Source organism: Dermochelys coriacea, chromosome 2 (genome assembly GCF_009764565.3).
Source record: "Dermochelys coriacea isolate rDerCor1 chromosome 2, rDerCor1.pri.v4, whole genome shotgun sequence".
Classification (NCBI taxonomy): Eukaryota; Metazoa; Chordata; order Testudines; family Dermochelyidae; genus Dermochelys; species Dermochelys coriacea.
In genome coordinates, this window is record NC_050069.1 from 187,957,830 (window position 1) to 187,979,137 (window position 21,308).

At 40.5% G+C, this 21,308-nt stretch overlaps 1 protein-coding gene across 9 annotated transcripts in view; it reads left to right on the forward strand.

The window, feature by feature from the left end:
- LOC119851994 (myosin VIIA and Rab interacting protein) overlaps positions 1–21,308 on the forward strand; it is a 371,019-nt gene that overhangs the window by 201,176 nt on the left and 148,535 nt on the right. The window lies entirely within an intron of this gene.

Sequence of the window (21,308 nt, forward strand, 5' to 3'; positions counted from 1 at the left end):
GGATTCCTTATGAATACTTGTCAGGAAATGTTCTTGCTTTTCTGGGTTTAAATTAGATGCTTAAAGTTATTCAAATGTACTGTTTTATAGTTTGCAAGGTACAAAAATCTCTGTAAATACTTTCTGTATCACCAAGTTGAGAAAGCCGCTACTCCATTGTTCATTTGTTTTAAGATTAAATTCAAAGTTATATTCGACAGCATTATTTTCAGAATATAATGTCAATTTATGCAGTCGGATTGTCACTGCAAGGCTATGGTTTAGCTTCTGAATTGTGCTGAATCTCATGAATCGTTTGGGCCGTGTGATACCTGCACACACTTCATTTAAATCTTACAGAAATCAACACTGGTTTCCAAAATGATTTAGATGTTTCAGTTCCACTGTTTGTCTGTGCTGATGCCATACATTTCAAATGTGCAGACTGGACGATTTATGAAGAACAGAAGATGTTTTAGTCAAAACACAATCATGGGGGGGAAAGATAGAAAATGAACTATATGTTTCTTGTAAAGAAATGAAGAAAATGTCCTTAATATGTTATAAAAATGGGTTGCAGATAATTACATTAATTCACAGTGCATATAGTCCATGATTTTTCTCCTCCTTTTAAGCAATAGGAAGATGACACAAACGCAGTGCATCTGTTGGTTAAAGCTTAGAGGCTGGAAGTCGAGGCCTGGGTTCTATTTCCAACTCGTCACTAACTCTCATTGTGGAATGCTGGACAAGTCTTCTCCTTCCTTGAGCCCTGTGTCAGAATGGGTCTGAAGCCTCATCTGACCTACCAGTGGTTTGGAAACACTGCACATCACCAACTCACTTCTCTACTTTAGTGCTGGATTGCTCCCTGCTGTGCACTGCATTCTGGCTAATCTCTGCCTACATACTAGCCCATGGAGGGCTGTTTCAAGGCAGCACAGTCTAGGCTGCTCTAAGATGCACTGGAGGGTTGGGCAGGCCCATCGGTAAACCCAGAATTAGGAAGGTGTCAAGATGAAAGCTCCATTCCGTTCTTGTGCCAATGCAGAAACGGAGGAACACGGAAGCTGGGCTTCTGTCATACAAATTGTTTGGAAGAGGAGCAACTTGCAATTTTTTACAACTAATCATTAGTGTGCGGTGTTGCATGAGCAAGCTTTTATTCTCTTCAAGCCAATTCGTAGATAATAAGGCCAGAAAGGACCACTGTGATCATCTAGTCTGACCTTCTGTATAACACAGGCCACAGGTCTTCCTTGAATTAATTCCTGTTTAAACTAGGGAATATGTGAAAGAAAAAATCCAGTCTTGTATCAAATCCTTAGAGTTTTAAAAAAGAAATCCACACTGAGTACAATTTCAAATGGAAAAGGTTTACCATTTGATGTATATCTTACAAGTTTGATCCATTCATAATTCTCACAGAATAACTTTCTACAAATACCTGCTATATATTCTCAAATATGACCACTGCCCTCTGAATAAATTCAGCAGCTACTACATTTCAGCCTTTAATAGTCATGTGAAAGGTAAAATAATTTCTCTGTCATCCCTACTAGTAGGATTTATTAGGGAAAGATGCATTTATGATTACCAATTTAAACACCTGCAGTGTCATGGGATATTACTTGGAGTCTAACTAAATTAAATTAATTCAAGCCACCATTAAAATTTGTGTGAACTTTTCTTCCTTGCATGAAAGATAGCTGTAACTTTTAGTTTTTCGGTAAATTACTGATCTGTCCTGCACTATTTTACAAAGAGAGGGTAATTCTTCATGCTTACCAGAAGTTTTTTCCAAAGGTGAAATGCTATGAGGTGTTCTGTTTTATATAGTTAATTATCATAAATTTTGGGAGGTTTGCCCACATTTCTGCCCTAGTAGGGTTATCTAATAAACTGAATTTTAAAATGTTTCTGGTCTTTTGTCTGGTTTTGACAAGGCCCCTACTGAAAGTCCTTCCAGCTTTCATGTTTCATTTGATGACAACAGATTAGCTGTGTCTAAGAGTACTGTGTCTAAATGAAAATGAGTACTTGTGGCACCTTAGAGACTAACAAATTTATTTGAGCATAAACTTTTGTGAGCTACAGCTCACTTCATCGGATGCATTCGGTGGAAAATACAGTGGGAAAATTTATATACACACAGAAAACAAGAAACAATGGGTTTTATCATACACACTTAAGGAGAGTGATCACTTAAGATGAGCCATCACCAGCGGGGGGAGGGGGAGAAGAGGAGGAAAACCTTTCATGGTGACAAGCAAGGTGGGCCATTTCCAGCAGTTAACAAGAATGTCTGAGGAACAGTGAGGGGTGGGGTGGGGGGGAGAAATAACATGGGGAAATAGTTAATAGTTTCTTTTTGCAAATACAGACTAACACAGCTGCTACTCTGAAACCTGTGTCTAAATGGTTTTCCCTATGTACTTACAATTTGTTTTTCGTGGGCCAGATTGTTAGAGGAAGAACACAAAAAACATTGTAATGGGAGTATTTATACATCCACAATGTTAGTATCAGGAGAATGGAAAAAGTACTTGGAAACCAAATCTGTCCTTCAAAGTCATGTAATAAGTTCGTAATTTGGGCAGTCTCCCCCATGGACAAATCTCTCCTTAGTTGTTTAATTTTACAGTCTCTCTGGATTTTCATCTTTAAATGCACATTTAAGACTCTCAAACAACTTTAACTGTGCCCAGTAGTCACATGATGTGGGAAATTTCACCCCTTATGAACTTGGCAGATAATTCTATGTGGTAAAATTGTGGGCATAATGAGATTAGAGGAAACTGGACTGGCATTGGAGACTACAGTACTACCCTGTGTATTATATTACACAGATATGGAGACCAAAAACAAAAACATTAAGGTTGAAAAGTCAAGCACTCAGAAATTAAGAAGTGCCATAATTAAGGTTGTGTAACCTTAATTCAGCCAGAATGGATTGCAGGAAGAGAAAGGAAGGCTTCATGCCTAAGGCAGTTGAATATTGCCACAGATAACTGGATTCTATCCATGCCTTTGCCACAGAGTTCCAGTGTTCGTAAAATAATCAGTCACTTGAGCTAACAGAAAGAAAAGGAGTACTTGTGGCACCTTAGAGACTAACAAATTTATTAGAGCATAAGCTTTCGTGAGCTACAGCTCACTTCAGCGGATGCATTTGGTGGAAAAAACAGAGGGAAGATTGATATACACACACAGAGAACATGAAACAATGGGTTTATCATACACACTGTAAGGAGAGTGATCACTTAAGATAAGCCATCACCAGCAGCGGGGGGGGGGGGGAAGGAGAAAAACCTTTCATGGTGACAAGCAAGGTAGGCTAATTCCAGCAGTTAACAAGAATACCTGAGGAACAGTGGGGGGTGGGGTGGGGGGGAGAAATACCATGGGGAAATAGTTTTACTTTGTGTAATGACTCATCCATTCCCAGTCTCTATTCAAGCCTAAGTTAATTGTATCCAGTTTGCAAATTAATTCTAATTCAGCAGTCTCTCATTGGAGTCTGTTTTTGAAGATTTTTTTGTTGAAGGATAGCCACTCTTAGGTCTGTAATCGAGTGACCAGAGAGATTGAAGTGTTCTCCAACTGGTTTTTGAATGTTATAATTCTTGACGTCTGATTTGTGTCCATTCATTCTTTTACGTAGAGACTGTCCAGTTTGGCCAATGTACATGGCAGAGGGGCATTGCTGGCACATGATGGCATATATCACATTGGTAGATGCGCAGGTGAACGAGCCTCTGATAGTGTGGCTGAAGTGATTAGGCCCTATGATGGTATCCCCTGAATAGATATGTGGACAGAGTTGGCAACGGGCTTTGTTGCAAGGATAGGTTCCTGGGTTAGTGGTTCTGTTGTGTGGTGTGTGGTTGCTGGTGAGTATTTGCTTCAGACTGGGGGGCTGTCAGGCCAGTACTTGCTTACAATCTCCCAAGATCTGTGAGAGTGATGGGTCGTCCTTCAGGATAGGTTGTAGATCCTTGATGATGCGTTGGAGAGATTTTAGTTGGGGGCTGAAGGTGCTGGCTAGTGGCGTTCTGTTCTTCTCTTTGTTGGGCCTGTCCTGTAGTAGGTGACTTCTGGGTACTCTTCTGGCTCTGTTAATCTGTTTCTTCACTTCAGCAGGTGGGTATTGTAGTTGTAGGAATGCATGATAGAGATCTTGTAGGTGTTTGTCTCTGTCTGAGGGGTTGGATCAAATGCGGTTATATCACAGAGCTTGGCTGTAGACAGATTGACAGACCCAGAAGAGTACCCAGAAGTCACCTACTATAGGACAGGCCCAACAAAGAAAAGAACAGAACGCCATTAGCCATCACCTTCAGCCCCCAACTAAAACCTCTCCAACGCATCATCAAGGATCGACAACCTATCCTGAAGGACGACCCATCACTCTCACAGATCTTGGGAGACAGGCCAGTCCTTGCTTACAGACAGTTCCCCAACCTGAAGCAAATACTCCCCAGCAACCACACAACAGAACCACTAACCCAGGAACCTATCCTTGCAACAAAGCCCGTTGCCAACTCTGTCCACATATCTATTCAGGGGATACCATCATAGGGCCTAATCACACCAGCCACACTATCAGAGGCTCGTTCACCTGCACATCTACCAATGTGATATATGCCATCATGTGCCAGCAATGCCCCTCTGCCATGTACATTGGCCAAACTGGACAGTCTCTACGTAAAAGAATGAATGGACACAAATCAGACGTCAAGAATTATAACATTCAAAAACCAGTTGGAGAACACTTCAATCTCTCTGGTCACTCGATTACAGACCTAAGAGTGGCTATCCTTCAACAAAAAAGCTTCAAAAACAGACTCCAACGAGAGACTGCTGAATTGGAATTAATTTGCAAACTGGATACAATTAACTTAGGCTTGAATAGAGACTGGGAATGGATGAGTCATTACACAAAGTAAAACTATTTCCCCATGTTATTTCTCCCCCCCCACCACACCCCCCACCGTTCCTCAGATATTCTTGTTAACTGCTGGAATTAGCCTACCTTGCTTGTCACCATGAAAGGTTTTCCTCCTTTCCCCCCCCTGCTGCTGGTGATGGCTTATCTTAAGTTATCACTCTCCTTACAGTGTGTATGATAAACCCATTGTTTCATGTTCTCTGTGTGTGTATATAAATCTCCCCTCTGTTTTTTCCACCAAATGCATCCGCTGAAGTGAGCTGTAGCTCACGAAAGCTTATGCTCTAATAAATTTGTTAGTCTCTAAGGTGCCACAAGTACTCCTTTTCTTTTTACGAACACAGACTAACACGGCTGCTACTCTGAAACTTGAGCTAACAGAGTAACTGATAGCACTAGTAAGCTATCATCCTCTATGTGGACCAGCACTAGCGGGAGATGGGACACGCAGCCAGTTTGTTTTGTTGACATTTGCTGAAAGCAGGGAAATGGTGAGACTCAAGGATCTTGGGTTCCAGTCTCTGGAGGAGAGTGTGCTATAATGGGCATGTGTTCTTCTGCCGGTAGACCTCTTCCACCCTGTCTCCTCCAATCTGACCATCTCCCTGTCCTGGCTCTTCTGCATCCCTAACTCTTCATCCCATTCTCCACATCTAACTAGCCTAAGTCTCTACTCCTGAGACTTCTCATCCCATTTCCAGTCTCCTTGCCTAGCAATTCCTAGTCTCTCCTCTTTGGGCTCCCTGTCCCAGTCCACTTACCCAGCTATTCCAAGTCCCCCTGCTCAATTCCCGGCCCGTTGTCTGCAGTGCTCTTGCCCACCCTGTCCCAGTTTCTGGCTTATAACTTGGCTAAATGTGGGAAGATTTTCACAGGGACTGCAAAAGGTACATCCTGGATACAGAAACCATCCCTCCGTCAAATTTCAAGGCCCTACTTCAAAACATAAGATTTTCGAATAAAAATGCTGGACACCTTTTAACATATGAAAAACAATGTGTTATTCCCTACCATCTTTCTCAGAAATGGCTGAACCATTTTGGCTGGAACTTTCCCATAACACTCAGACCTAGCAGACATCTGGCATGGAAAATTTCAGCCCAAATTGGTTAAAGTTTGGCAACGTTATAAGCAACTGAAAACTGTGTCTTATAATGAGAAGTGTCTGGCAACCTTAATAGCCCATGCCTTTATACAGTACTGTATAAACACACATACCTAGCGTCAAGAATCCGGGGGTAGCAAGAAGTAGTATTTTACTCACGAAAGCTTATACCCAAATAAATCCGTTGGTCTTTAAGGTGCCGTCAGACATACACCTAGTGACATTCACATTCATTAACTGATTTGTTCTGAACGTACTTTCTAGAATAGGTTATTTTTCTAGTTTCTATTATCTCTATTTAATGCAGGGCTGATACTAATAAATCTGTTTTGTTCCTTGGTCTGATCATAATGCCTTTTTATGCTGTGGAAAATAATTGCATTGTAAGGAGTTTTTATCTCTTACATGCATTTGTTCAGTTTTTCTTTGACATGAGTGGCTGCAGTGAGGGAGGTATGTAATGATGTTATGTTACCCTGCAGCTGTATTACCTTGTGCTGTGATTTTGTTAGCTTTTAGTATCTAGAATATAATCATGTCAGGTCACATTTGCAGGGAAGGCATCCAAGAAACCATTAGATGCTGCAGGAAGTGTGGTACTGGTATTTCAGTAGGTAGCTGAAAATTGGTGCACTGTCTTTTTTTTATTATTAGTTATTGATGGATGAAGATTAAAATGGGTACATTTCCTGTGAAAATAATGTCAGTACTCCTTGTCTGTTAAACTACAGTGATCTGATTCTTAACTGTTAAGTAAAGATTTTGTTTCAGTTTGGAAAACATCTTTATTTAAAGAGAGGATGGATCAGGACTTCAGTCTCTCTCTGGACACATGCTGCCTCTTGCTATCTGTTTGTACAGGGGCTGGCACCATGGGCTCCCCCAATCTTATTTGGGGCTGATAGGCACTATGGTTATACTAGAATAGATAATAATAATGACAACACAACGGTAGTTTAATAATAATGTCAGTATCCCTTTTTTTTTTTCCATTTTCCATGGGCCTGGAGTTTAGAAAATTGTTCCTGTCTCCAAAAAAAATTTTTTTTAAAAGTTCCCATTTCAAAATTCATCCTTCTCCTTAAGAAACTTAACATCACTTCATGTTCATCCTCCGCCAAGAAACGTTTTCATGTTTTATACATTATAAGGAATAGTGTATCCCTCAATATTAGCTAGTAAGTTTTTAAATTCCAACACACAGAACTCTGATATGCTGAAATCATCAACCAAGAGACCGAAAGTCAATTGATTTGTGTCTCTAGAACTTCGAAAGGGAATTATAGTCTTACATGTATTTACACTTTGGGACTGCTTCAACTGGGCTCATTACATAGGTGAGCATGGCTTCCTGCGCTATTGTAGACTGAACTGAAGTTAATTACAAAAAAAGATGATTTTACTGTTATTGGTGGTAAATTAAATGTTAACCAAGTAAAAGGAAACCAGTAGTGAAAGAAATTGCGTTTTCAGTTTAAGAAGTTGATGTTGCGAACAATAGAGAATGTAAAATCTTTAATTAAAAAGATAGCTGACATCCCTGTGAGTACTTACTGTATGAACTGTATCTTTTCTAAAGAAAAGGGTTACTTATTACAACAAAGTACAAGACTGATACAATCTTTACTATAAAATGTATTATGAGACTTTACATTTAAAATAAATTTCGTTTTGCTAGAACTGCTATAAAGAACATCTTTCCATACACACTCCAAATGTCCTTTAATGGGTCATATTGACTGGGATGGACGCTTCATGTCAGTGTTATTGAAATAGTTCCTGCATAAATACATAATTGATATTATTTCTAGACCCAACGGACTGATTCTGGCAGAGTAAATGTACAGCACATGAGTATTTTGAAAACTGAGACCCAATATCTGAACATTATTATTTCCATAACTTGCAGGCATGTTCATTCATTATTTTGGACCTATATGAATAATGTCAGGTTTAAATGTGTCATTTTAGAGTCAAAGGAATAGGTCTATATCTTTATACCTCAGAGGCCACATTAAAAATTGCAACTGTAAGAGCAAACAATTTCTTTACCTACTGTTGCTGTTATACTCACAAACATAATTAACATTTAAAATTGTAAAAATCTTATTTTCTTGTAACATTTCATGCTTTTAGTTTCCATTTTATGTTTCTCTTATTCACCAGTTGTTTTATTTTTTAAAACTTCTCTTTGATTCAGATGACCTCTTGAACCTTGCCTTTTGGCCATGCTAGTTTATTTCTTGTCTTTCTGCTGCCTCCCTTTCTTTAGGGGTATCTGTGACTCTTATGGCATGTTTAAGTAGCATCCTAGGTGCGCAGCAAATATAGATGCTTTGCCAAAATGATCGGTTTTGGCTGGTTTGGGTTGCAAATCACTGCTAGTATTTTAATGCAGGGTTAATGAAATGTTGTTACCCTTATTGTATGAGTAAAGGGCAGCAGATTCTGGTTAGCATAGCCTGGTTGAGGGGGGTCACCCTTAACTTAACCTCACTTGCTAAGCAAGGGGTAGGGATGCCAAATCCCATTGAAAATGAGAGGGGATGGAGACAGGTGTTTCTACCTGGTCATGGGGACTCTGCCTAAAGAGTCCTAGGCACCATTTTACTTCTCCAGTATTTAAGACAGAGCTGATTAGACTCAATTGAGAGTCCTTGTTTCAGGTTGATGATTCCTGGTGGGAGGTGACACCTGTGAACACACCTCTGAACTCTGCGTCTTTGCTGACGAAGGACAGCCAACTGTGAGTGGGGTGCAGCAGAGGGAGCGGGGAGTGGTGTGTTAAGGGATATTTGTTTGTCAGACTTTCACATTGCAAGGTGAGAAACTGAGGCAAAGGACATCGCCCAACTCACTGTGGGGTAGGTGTTTGCCTATGGTTACATGCTTCTGAAATGTGGTTAGGATGTTTTCCCAAATTAATGTTGGGTCCCTCCTTCCAACCCACTCCCCTTTGAATAAGTGTGATTGTGTAACACAGAGACTCAGTGCTTGTGAGAGGGGAAGTATTACCTCTGAGAGGCACCTAGGGGTTGTCTTTAGTTATCCCAGATTACTGGCTGGGGGCTCAAGAGGGTTCTATTTTCTGGTGTTAAGAGAAACCCCTAGACATTGAACCCAGCCCTTGTTGGTGCTGACACCACCTGGCAGAAAGGTGACATAGGTATGGGAGAATTTATGCCCAGCGGGGGTGGGGGAGGAGGTGTAGGAATTAGACTAAATTCCTTACCTATTAGAAGTGTAGTGAAGTCAAATGTCTTACATACGTTATCTCTACAGTCAAGCTGTAAAAATCATCTCAAACTGATAGGCTCTTCTGGGGCTAGGTTGCTCCCATTCTGCCAGTGACTGACAGTTATGGTTCTTTTGCCTCTTACACTGCCATTTCCAGGTAAACAGGGATAAATGTTCCTGTCTCAACTGAGAGACTTCCTGTAATATTGATATGTGAGAGGACCCATGTGTAATACTTGGAAATGATCAGAAGCTATATAGCTTGTATAAGAAATAACTGACTCAGATCTGGGCTTTGGCCCATTCAGGAGAGTGTGACTTTTTAAACAGTACTGCCAGGATCGAAAGGGCATCCACTCCAACTCTCCCTGATGCTTGCACTGTACATTCTAGGTTTCTACAAAGCCACACTTTAAAATATCTTTCTTAGCATCCTGGGCTGTGAAACCTCCTTTGCTCTTTGTCTTCATGAGCATCAACACTGTTAGCCTGAAAATGTAAGGCAGTGAGGTTTCTGCAGATATCCAGTACTTGAAATATATATTGAAATAAGAGCCATATTCCCTGCCAGACTAGACATCTTAAAATATATAATGGTGATACAGAGCAGAGTTTCTCAACGAGTGGTCTGTGAATCGGCACCGGGCCCTGAGATCTCTCTGATATAGTTTAAGAGGGCAGCAAGCCAGTCCCTGGTATCAAAAAGGTTGAGAAACACTGATTTAGAGCAGGGAGTCAGGAGACCTAGGCTCTGTTCCCTGCTATACCACTGATCTGTTCTGTGACCTTGGGCAAGTCACGTCACTCATACGAGCTGTGCTATTTGGTTCAGAAATCCCCATGTCTAAAATGTAATTTTACCACATTAATGGTAAATGGTACTTTTTCTCCCCCGAGGATGTTGAACTTATACGAGACAAAAAGAAAAGAACTTTATGACTTTGTCCTCACCCATAACTATTTCACATTTGGTGACAATGTATACCTTCAAATCAGCGGCACTGCGATGGGTACCCGCATGGCCCCACAGTATGCCAACATTTTTATGGCTGACTTAGAACAACGCTTCCTCAGCTCTCGTCCCCTAATGCCCCTACTCTACTTGCGCTACATTGATGACATCTTCATCATCTGGACCCATGGAAAAGAAGCTCTTGAGGAATTCCACCATGATTTCAACAATTTCCATCCCACCATTAACCTCAGCCTGGACCAGTCCACACAAGAGATCCACTTCCTGGACACTACGGTGCTAATAAGCGATGGTCACATAAACACCCTATATCGGAAACCTACTGACCGCTATTCCTACCTACATGCCTCTAGCTTTCATCCAGATCATACCACTCGATCCATTGTCTACAGCCAAGCGCTACGATATAACCGCATTTGCTCCAACCCCTCAGACAGAGACAAACACCTACAAGATCTCTATCATGCATTCCTACAACTACAATACCCACCTGCTGAAGTGAAGAAACAGATTGACAGAGCCAGAAGAGTACCCAGAAGTCACCTACTACAGGACAGGCCCAACAAAGAAAACAACAGAACGCCACTAGCCATCACCTTCAGCCCCCAACTAAAACCTCTCCAATGCATCATCAAGGATCTACAACCTTTCCTGAAGGACGACCCATCACTCTCACAGATCTTGGGAGACAGGCCAGTCCTTGCTTACAGACAGCCCCCCAATCTGAAGCAAATACTCGCCAGCAACCACACACCACACAACAGAACCACTAACCCAGGAACCTATCCTTGCAACAAAGCCCGTTGCCAACTCTGTCCACATATCTATTCAGGGGATACCATCATAGGGCCTAATCACTTCAGCCACACTATCAGAGGCTCGTTCACCTGCGCATCTACCAATGTGATATATGCCATCATGTGCCAGCAATGCCCCTCTGCCATGTACATTGGTCAAACTGGACAGTCTCTACGTAAAAGAATGAATGGACACAAATCAGACGTCAAGAATTATAACATTCAAAAACCAGTTGGAGAACACTTCAATCTCTCTGGTCACTCGATCACAGACCTAAGAGTGGCTATCCTTCAACAAAAAAGCTTCAAAAACAGACTCCAACGAGAGCCTGCTGAATTGGAATTAATTTGCAAACTGGATACAATTAATTTAGGCTTGAATAGAGACTGGGAATGGATGAGTCATTACACAAAGTAAAACTATTTCCCCATGTTATTTCTCCCCCCCACCCCACCCCCCACTGTTCCTCTGATATTCTTGTTAACTGCTGGAATTAGCCTACCTTGCTTGTCACCATGAAAGGTTTTCCTCCTCCCCCCCCTCCCCCCCCCCCCGCTGCTGGTGATGGCTTATCTTAAGTGATCACTCTCCTTACAATCTGTATGGTAAACCCATTGTTTCATGTTCTCTGTGTGTGTATATAAATCTCTCCTCTGTTTTTTCCACCAAATGCATCTGATGAAGTGAGCTGTAGCTCACGAAAGCTTATGCTCTAATAAATTTGTTAGTCTCTAAGGTGCCACAAGTACTCCTTTTCTTTTTGCGAATACAGACTAACACGGCTGCTACTCTGAAACCTGTCATTATACGAGACAAGTTCCCTTGAGCGTGTTTTCTGATGTTAGTTTGGACACTATTACATGCAGCCTTGTCAAGAGAAATTTACACTGTATTTCTGGCAGGCCATGCCCTCCTATTTACACAGATGTTAAATTTTTTTGTGATGAGCCCCCTGAGTATGGGGCCCTGATAGAATTGTGCCTGCTTTCCCCCTCTCTTCAGCCTTACATTCCAAAACTAACCCATGATCTGAAGAGTGTAATGGGAAGTTCAAATATTGCCATAGCTGTAATTTTTTAGTACCTGTTTGTTGCATGTCAGTACAGACTTGTCCATGCACCACCACTCAAATTTCCAAAAGAAATGAAACCAGTATATGAACTTGTCAAATCCAAACATTCTTTTTTTATTTGATTTTTCATCCTTTGAATAGAAGTTCTCCATCCGATGGAGGTCTCGTTTCTCAGCTGCTGTCAAACAGCACATAACTGATGTTTGGCAGCTAAGAGATGAGCCAAAGAAAAGAGAATCTTGTATTTCTGTGTCTATCTATCTTTCTCTATGCATTCTATATGTCTGTGTGAGACTGAAATATTCCAGACAAGTGAAGAACTCATAATTTCTATGTTCCCACAAGAACAGAAACTAGTCATTTCCCTATTTCAGCCAGCCAGACACCCACCCACCCAGCTCCTTGTCCCCAGAAACTATTTGTTACTACTTGTAAGAAAATATGTGACTCCTATATGTACTTTATTACTAGCTGTAAAACTGTTTTATTTTATAAGATTAATATCAAAATCTTCATATATATTAGCAATGTTTAAGATAGATACAATATAGGCTTAAAATATTTATGATTTATTGAGAGAATTTTTTCAGTTATAATTCTTCAATGAGTAGCAAGTTGCATAAAGAAATTATTCTACTCAGTGTAGAGCAATTTTTTAAATCATGTTGCCAATGAAATGTAACGTTGCGTCCCATATTATAAAGTAGTGGGGGTTTTTCATTAGTAGTATTGTTTGTAGTTGTGGAATTAATATTTTTTTTCTGATAGTGCCTCCAGTGTGCTAGGCACTGTCCAAATACACAGGAAGACAGAGTCCTGCCTAAAAGAGTGGACAGTCTAAGGACACAATCCTGCAAACCCTTAAGTAAGTTTATTCACGTAATTACAGTCAATTGTGGGCTTACAGTCAATTTGCAGGACAGAGCTCTGTGAAACTTCTGCATTTCTTTCCATGTTTTCTGTCTGGGAGTCAGCATCTGTTTAGTACTGGAATTATACTTTAAGTGACTCTTCCATCTTCATCTTTCAAATATGTATCATATATGGATGTCCCAGACTTGAGGAATCCAGATTTGCAAATATGTAAAATTGCTAGAGTTTGGTTATATAATGAGTTAATCTAGGAATAAAGAAATGTTTAGTACTTTGGAAAAATAATTTCCTTATGCCTTGTTACGTGAGGAAAGAAAGAAAGAAAGAAAAAGAAAGAAACCAACCCTATGCACTTTGGTTTAATAATTCCCTTGAAATCAGTCAGGTTAATATTTTGTTTTTTTTAATTACAGCATATATAACATAACAGTAAACAAAGAATCTCTAGGTGTTTTTCGTCCATGATATGAAGTAACATAGTTTGACATAAATACAGCACGCAAAGGATTTTGGAAAGGTGTAACATCAATTTCATTAACAATCTGTACTCTTTTCAGAGTAGCAGCCGTGTTAGTCTGTATTCGCAAAAAGAAAAGGAGTACTTGTGGCACCTTAGAGACTAACAAATTTATTAGAGCATAAGCTTTCGTGAGCTACAGCTCACTTCATCGGATGTACTCTGTAACAGATAACCAGTTAGAAAACTGACCTTTCAGACTGTTTAATTTCTAAAGCTCTTCATTTTGGGGGACCTCTATCTTCCATGTAATCAAAAACAGGTTGCCTTTGGAATTATATTAAGATAGCAATTTTACAAGGTTGTATCATTTGTCATTCTCATTTTATTATTTTCAGTGCTTATGTGATTGCTTCTGTTAAGATAGTACTCTCTGGCTTCTGGTAATGAAGCCCTGGTTTAGATGCATGCCTTTAATTTGAATTAATATTAACAACTTGGCATTCAGTGACTGCAATAAATGAGTGTAATTTATACACCAAGGAGGTGGAAAGTGATGTATGAAAGGCAACTGACAGAAGGATATAAGATGTATTTAGATAGTATCTGAATGATACCTCACAAAAAATGGAGGAAAATAACAATATTAAATACTCCTGTTAGTTGCTTTCCTGACCAACATTTTTCACATTTTATTTTCTTTATTTTTTTAATTGAAAATAAGGGACAACATTTTTGTAATTTATTTTCCTGTTTTTCATCCAATTTTATTTAGTACCTACTGAATACTAACCTACTTATATCCATTTCTAATCAGCTTGTGCCGTCACATATGTCAACGCTGAACCTGGCCCACAGCTTTTTAAGGAGTTCAATAATTGTCAGACCTTTTTTAGTCTGAAGGCTAGCACTGAAATTCTATATCTGAACTGGATATGTTTGACACATTCCTTTGGGGGGGAAATACAGCCATCTCTACAGTATGATAAAATAAATGCATATGTACTCAAGTTTGAAATCACTATGAGGTTAGCATAAGAACACTATATATTCACCCAGCAGAGTATGTGTTGACATTCAGAGAGAACGAATGAATTATGATACTTTTTGGAAACAGTGCTAGAATTGGCAGGACCCTGCTGTGCATGCAACAGAAAGAAGTTAGGTATTTAAAAACTCTGCTTGAATAGTAGCTTGTGTTTTGTTCCTGAACAAAAGTCACTTAGAGCAAAAGAAATCATTTAGTGGAAAAACAAAACAAAAAAGCAAACAAAAAATCCACCAAACATAAAATATTCTACAGTTCAAAATGAAGTTTTTGTGTTTACATTGGAGTATGTGCCATTGGAACCCTTCTTTTAACCACACGTGGCATTACAGTAGCTATAAGAATCTTCAGGGAAATTCTGATACATATGAATAAATTTGTGCTAAAAAATTGTAAAGAACAGAGCTATGGTGTTACTGTGGCTTTAAGAGAATGAATAGTATCTTCGGTGTGTGGGAGCTGACAGTGGGAGGAGGCAGCTTGTTTTAGGTTTGACTGATAAGATGCTCTGTATATATGTTAAGTTACAAGCAATTTAATTATTATTAGGACTAGTGGAGGATTATTTGAGTATAAAACAACACACCACATGATAGCAGTCATCTGGTAGCACCCAGGTGTGGCTAAGATTGCTGAACATTATCATCTATTTTGATATGCTCATGACTTTCTGAAAAATTCCCCTTTTGGCCTCACACCAGTGTAAACCCTCTTTGCGCCATTGCAGCCTGATGTAATTACACTGATGCAAACTTTTAAAATGTAAATTAACAATTCTGATGGATAATGTTGATGTGTATTTTAAAGAATTTTTTATTTTTATTTTAAATTTTCACAGTTGTGGGAAATTGGGGGCATGTGTCAGACAATAATTATTTAAATGACCGTAGACATTGCAAAAAAGAAAAGTAGTGCTTGTGGCACCTTAGAGACTAACAAATTTATTTGAGCATAAGCTTTCGTGAGCTACAGCTCACTACATCGGATGCATTCGGTGGAAAAGACAGTGGGGAGATTTATATACACACACAGAGAACATGAAACAATGGGTTTTATCATACACACTGTAAGGAGAGTGATCACTTAAGATGAGCTATTACCAGCAGGAAGGATGGGGGGAAGCAGGAAAACCTTTTGTGGTGATAATCAAGGTGGGCCATTTCCAGCAGTTAACAAGAATGCCTGAGGAACAGTGGGGGGTGGGGTGGGGGGAGAAATAACATAAGGAAATAGTTTTATTTTATGTAATGACTCATCCACTCCCAGTCTCTATTCAAGCCTAAGTTAATTGTTTCCAGTTTGCAAATTAATTCCAATTCAGCAGCCTCTGGTTGGAGTCTGTTTTCGAAGGTTTTTTTGTTGAAGGATAGCCATTCTCAGGTCTGTAATCGTGTGACCGGAGAGATTGAAATGTTCTCCGACTGGTTTTTGAATGTTATAATTCTTGACGTCTGATTTGTGTCCATTTATTCTTTTACGTAGAGACTGTCCAGTTTGACCAATGTACATGGCAGAGAGGCATTGCTGGCACATGATGGCTTATATCACATTGGTAGATGCGCAGGTGAACGAGCCTCTGATAGTGTGGTTGATGTGATTAGGCCCTATGATGGTGTCCCCTGAATAGATATGTGGACAGAGTTGGCAACAGGCTTTGTTGCAAGGATAGGTTCCTGGGTTAGTGGTTCTGTTGTGTGGTGTGTGGTTGCTGGTGAGTATTTGCTTCAGGTTGGGGGGCTGTCTGTAAGCAAGGACTAGCCTGTCTCCCAAGATCTATGAGAGTGATGGGTCATCCTTCAGGATGGGTTGTAGATCCTTCATGATGCGTTGGAGAGGTTTTAGTTGGGGGCTGAAGGTGCTGGCTAGTGGTGTTCTGTTCTTTTCTTTGTTGGGCCTGTCCTTTAGTAGGTGACTTCTGGGTACTGTTCTGGGTCTGTCAATCTGTTTCTTCACTTCAGCAGGTGGGTATTGTAGTTGTAAGAATGCATGATAGAGATCTTGTAGGTGTTTGTCTCTGTCTGAGGGGTTGGAGCAAATGTGGTTATATCATAGAGCTTGGCTGTAGACAATGGATCATGTGGTGTGATCTGAATGAAAGCTAGGGGCATGTAGGTAGGAATAGCGGTCAGTAGGTTTCTGATATAGGGTGGTGTTTATGTGACCATCGCGTATTAGCACCATAGTGTCCAGGAAGTGGATCTCTTGTGTAGACTGGTCCAGGCTGAGGTTGATGGTGGGATTCCTCAAGGGCTTCTTTTCCATGGGTCCAGATTCATAGATTCATAGATACTAAGGTCAGAAGGGACCATTATGATCATCTAGTCCGACCTCCTGCACAGCGCAGGCCACAGAATCTCACCCACCCTCTCCTACGAAAAACCTCACCTATGTCTGAACTATTGAAGTCCTCAAATCATGGTTTAAAGACTTCAAGGAGCAGAGAAGCCTCCCTCATGTCAACCATGCCCCATGGGTATAAACTGGCCACCAGGAAGTTTAGACTTGAAATTAGACGAAGGTTTCTAATCATCAGAGGAGTGAAGTTTTGGAATAGCCTTCCAAGGGAAGCAGTGGGGGCAAAAGATCTATCTGGTTTTAAGATTCTACTTGATAAGTTTATGGAGGAGATGGTATGATGGGATAATGGGATTTTGGTAAGTAATTGGTCTTTGAATATTCAGGGTAAATAGGCGTAATCCCCTGAGATGGGATATTAGATGGATGGGATCTGAGTTACCCAGGAAAGAATTTTCTGTAGTATCTGGCTGGTGAATCTTGCCCATATGCTCAGGGTTTAGCTGATCACCATATTTGGGGTCGGGAAGGAATTTTCCTCCAGGGCAGATTGGAGAGGCCCTGGAGGTTTTTCGCCTTCCTCTGTAGCATGGGGCATGGTTGCCTTGAGGGAGGCATGATGAAGATGTCATCAATGTAGCGCAAGTAGAGTAGGGGCATTAGGGGACGAGAGCTGAGGAAGCGTTGTTCTAAGTCAGCCATAAAAATGTTGGCATACTGTGGGGCCATGCGGGTACCCATCGCAGTGCCACTGATTTGAAGGTATACATTGTCTCCAAATGTGAAATAGTTATGGGTGAGGACAAAGTCACAAAGTTCAGCCATCATGTTAGCCATGACATTATCGGGAATACTGTTCCTGATGGCTTGTAGTCCATCTTTGTGTGGAATGTTGGTGTAGAGGGCTTCTACATCCATAGTGGCTAGGATGGTGTTTTTAGGAAGATCACTGATGGATTGTAGTTTCCTCAGGAAGTCAGTGGTGTCTCGAAGATAGCTGGGAGTGCTGGTAGCATAGGGCCTGAGGAAGGAGTCTACATAGCTTGGAATCCTGCTGTCAGGGTGCCAATTCCTGAGATGATGGGGCGTCCAGGATTTCCAGGTTTATGGATCTTGGGTAGCAGATAGAATACCCTAGGTCGGGGTTCCAGGGGAGTATACATTGCAATTCAAAAAGTTTAAGATTTATAACCATTAAAATACAAATTGTCAACATCATATGTTAAAATATACAAAATAAATAGCCTTATATCAAATGCTTAATAAGCAGCATTTTTGTTTCTTTGCCTATCTGTAAATTTTGATTATTTTAGATGGAAATATTTTCTGTTAGTTTGTACAGTGAAATTGATGTTTGTCAATATTTACCAATAAAAATGTAATCCTTCCAAGGCAATAGATAAGGGGTAAAATTTTCAAAAGAACCCATGTCCCATTTTTAGGAGTGATGTAAGCACATAAAAGCCTAAATCTCATGGACCGTCAATAGGATGTAGGCTCCCATATCTCTTAAGTGCTTTTAAATTTTTTATGCCAGGCCTAAGGGCCACATTCTTTGTTTCTGATTACTTGGGCTCATGGGAAAAGTCCTGTCTTGAACCTTCTGCCCCAGGAATTGTTCTGGGGAAGACATAGGGGATAAGGAGGCCTAGAGGCTGAAGCAACCCCTTTCTTTCTCTAGGATGGTTAGCAAAAAGAAAGGAGTACTTGTGGCACCTTAGAGACTAACAAATTTATTAGAGCATAAGCTTTCGTGAGCTACAGCTCACTTCATCGGATGCATGAAGTGAGCTGTAGCTCACGAAAGCTTATGCTCTAATAAATTTGTTAGTCTCTAAGGTGCCACAAGTACTCCTTTTCTTTTTGCGAATACAGACTAACACGGCTGCTACTCTGAAACCTAGGATGGTTAGTTATCCCCTCTCCCACTTCCAAAATCCTGTGTCTACAGACACCTCACTTTCCCCTCAGAAAGTCCTATGTGGGAGGAGGACTAAGTGTTGTCTAAGTTCTCAATAAGGGGTACACAGAGGTCTTCCAGGGGGTACATCAACACATCTAGATATTTTCCTAGTTTTACATAAAAAGCTCTTGTGAAATCAGTACAAACTAAAATTTCATTCAGACAATTACTTGTTTATACTGCTCTATATACTATACACTGAAATGTAAGGACAATATTTATATTCCAGTTGATTTATTTTATAATTATATAGTAAAAATGAGAAAGTAAGCAATTTTTCAGTAGTAATGTGGCCATGACGCTTATATTTTTATATCTGATTTTGTAAGCAAATAGTTTTTAAGTGAGGTGAAACTTGGGGGTACACAGGACAAATCAGACTCCTGAAAGGGGTACAGTAGTCTGGAAAAGTTGAGAGCCACTGGTTTAAGTATTGCATATTTGTAGGGTTGAGATAGCTCTGGATTGGGAGGATTGAGTGATGGGCAATTTCCACTGGTATTATTTTTAAATGAAAGTGATTGACAGGACCTTGTTTTGAACAGTGTGATGCAAATAGCGATAAGTACAAATAGGGAACATGCTTTGTAAATAATAATAAAAATATAAATAAATATATCAGCGTGGAAATGAAATAGCAATCTAATCTCCTATCCAGGGAAGGCAATGTGGTCTAGTGCAGAGAACAATGGACTGGGTTCAGAAGCCCTAGGTTCTATTCCAGGCTCAGCCACTGACCTGCTGTGTGGCCTTGACCAAATCACTTCATCTTTCTGTGCCTCTGATTCCCCTCCACATCTTTGTCTCTCTTATCTATTTCGATGATAAGCTCTTCAGGGCAAGGAATGTCTCTTGCTGTTTGTGTGTACAGTCCCAGCATGATGGGGCCTGGTCTCAGCTGATTCTAGGCAATATTGTAATACAAATTATAACAAGTAATAACCATTCCTGTGTCTGACACAGAGTTGAACAGCACGATCTTCCAAAGGACTGCACTGTGCATGGCCCTCACGCAGGTGCACAGACTGGGAGACGTAAATAACCTTTGCTCCTCTTCTCCTCCCCCCCACCCCCAAAGAGGCGGGTACAGTCACAGTCCCTGCACATGAGGGAGAGCAAGACCTGAAGGAGACAGGGAATGACCTCATCTCAACACCTCCATTGGTTATGGAGCTGGCAGGAGTAATGTACTGGATCTGTGTGTAAAAGTGAATGAGTAATGTTGCCCACTAGCAGCTGGACCGCAGAAAGATAAGTGGTCTATTTCCCACTGCCGGTAAGTGCAAACCAACCCCTGCTGCAGTCCTCAGGGGAGTGGGGGGCGGGGCTGGGGTGGGAAGAGGCGGGGCTGAGGTGGGGCAGGGGCCATGTGGAAGAGGCAGAGCAGGGGTGGAGCAGCACACAGCTGCACAGGGCACCAGGAAATGCGGTGCCCCTAATTTCCTGGTGCCCTACGCAGCTGCGTACTTTGCGTTGGGTAGGGATGGCCCTGCCAACCTGATTTACATTGTCTGTTGTTCTTGGGAAGGCACGGAGAGTTTGTGTTTAACAACATGATGCAGTGTTGCCAACTCTCCCGATTTTACTATGAGTCTTGTGATTTTGGTGTTTTCCTTAAAGCCTCAGCTTCTGGAGTCATGGAAATACTCAAGAATCTCAGCTGTCGTTTAAAAAAAACAACAACAACAATGTTTCCAGCTCTCATAGTTCTGAGAAAAGCTGGAAAACATGAACCTTAAAGGCTACAAAACCAGAAGGCAAACAAAAAGATCCCAACATTGATTATTTCTTAAAATGTCATGACTTTTAAACCAATCTCATAATTTTGGGGGTTTGCAATATTGATTGCATAACACAGCAATGACAGCCTGTTGTAAGTGGCAGCCAACCAAAGTCCATTCCACCCCCTCCAGACCAGAACCTGCCTTCCAAAATAGAGAGTGAGCTTTGGTCTATGTAGCCACACCCCACAGCTTTAGATAACAATGACACCTTCTGTTCTTGAAGACTGTATGGGAGGGAGAGCATACTACTTCCAAATAGTATTGCCAACCCTCCAGGCTTGTCCTGGAGTCTCCAGGAATTAAAGATTAAACTTCTAATTAAAGACTGTCATGTGCTGAAACCTCAAGGAATATGTCCAACCAAAATTGGCAACCCTACTTCCAAAACATGTAAGCATGATTATTTCACCATGCTTGTATTAACAGCAGCCAGCAAGTAACCGTACATGTCGGTAAACTCTTAATTTGCATAGGAATTAGCATACACACATAGGTTGTATAACTGAAGAAAGACGATATCTAAACTGAAAACATATTTCACTGTGTGGTTTCCAATCTATTATTAACAACAGAACTAAAGAAAAGAAAAGAAAAAAATTACTTTTAAAACTGTGATTTTTAAATTGATGTCCCTTTAAAAAAAAAGGGGCAAAAACTGTAAGTGTAACATTAAGACTACACAGTTAAAATTACTAAAAGTCACTGAAGTCTAATAGTTGACAATGTCCTTCTTTAAAAAATGCTTCTGATTGCAAAATAGTTATTAGTAAATC